Consider the following 774-nt stretch of genomic DNA (forward strand, 5'->3'; position numbering starts at 1 on the left):
CGACCCTAATGGGCCGGGTTTTACCCGGTCCGATTAGGAATAGGGTCGGGTATGGGTTTAAAAAAAAAAACCCGAAGCGGGTCCCGGTCGGATCCGGGTTTTATTAAAAAAACCTGAAACCCGACCCGAGACCCGGCTCGAGACCCGACCCGGTAAAAACCCGACCAATGTAAAATTACTAAACTACCCTACTATATATATATATAACTAAAATTTCTAACCCTAATTCCCATTTCACTCAGCAGCCTCACTCACTCACTCAGCACTCAGCAGCCCACACTCCCTCCCTCTCAATCCGACGCAGCCCAGCCCTCACTCCACCGTGAACACCACCAAAAACCCAGTCGGCCTCACAACACCACCGCCTAACAACACCACCGCCTCACCTCGAGCTGTCGCCGTTTTTCTTCGCCAAATCGGAGCTGTCGTCGCTTTTCCTCACCAAATCGGAGCATCAGTTTTTGCTTCAGGCTTGACCAAATCGGAAAGCATCAGATTCAACTTCAACCTTCAGCCAAATTGAAGAGGATCAGCTTCAGCCAAATCGGAGAGGATCAGATTTTCTTCAGGTATTTTCTTCAGTTTGATGGTGTTGGGTTTCTCGGATTTCAGAGACAAATAGAATGAGAGATGGTGTTGGTTTTTGATTTTTGATTTTTTGGGTGTAAATGTGTAATCATTTTGGGTGTAAATGTGTAATCATTCTCGGACCATTTTGATTTTATGAATATTGGGCTTGCTTTGTAACAAAGTTGATTTTGATTAATGGGGTTG

The sequence above is a fragment of the Quercus suber genome, unplaced genomic scaffold (assembly GCF_002906115.3).
Source record: "Quercus suber isolate HL8 unplaced genomic scaffold, Cork oak 2.0 scaffold_145, whole genome shotgun sequence".
Classification (NCBI taxonomy): Eukaryota; Viridiplantae; Streptophyta; class Magnoliopsida; order Fagales; family Fagaceae; genus Quercus; species Quercus suber.